Source organism: Monopterus albus, unplaced genomic scaffold (assembly GCF_001952655.1).
Source record: "Monopterus albus unplaced genomic scaffold, M_albus_1.0 scaffold34.1, whole genome shotgun sequence".
Classification (NCBI taxonomy): Eukaryota; Metazoa; Chordata; class Actinopteri; order Synbranchiformes; family Synbranchidae; genus Monopterus; species Monopterus albus.
In genome coordinates, this window is record NW_018127914.1 from 1,325,457 (window position 1) to 1,325,749 (window position 293).

A 293-nucleotide genomic window follows, 5' to 3' on the forward strand; every position below is an offset into this window, starting at 1 on the left:
AAATGAACTTAAATGATTTTAGCATATGGCTGCAATATAACAAAGAGTGAAAATTTTAAGGGGGTCTGAATACTTTCCGTACCCACTGTATATATACACACACACACATATCCCCCGATGGTTAGAGCCATCGGTAGAGGTGGCGCCGCAGATGGCTGCCATCGGTTCTGTACCGGAAACAAATTCCTTGTGCGTAACATACTTGGCCAATAAAAGTGACCATACCAGGCAGGACCCCAGGTGCAGGCTGTGCAAAGTTTCCCCTGAGACAATCCAGCACATAACAGCAGGGT

The 293-nt window shown here is 46.1% G+C and overlaps 1 protein-coding gene across 1 annotated transcript in view; it reads right to left on the reverse strand.

Moving 5' to 3' along the window:
- Positions 1-293, reverse strand: part of LOC109958800 (CUB and sushi domain-containing protein 3-like) — a 314,581-nt gene that overhangs the window by 24,706 nt on the left and 289,582 nt on the right. The window lies entirely within an intron of this gene.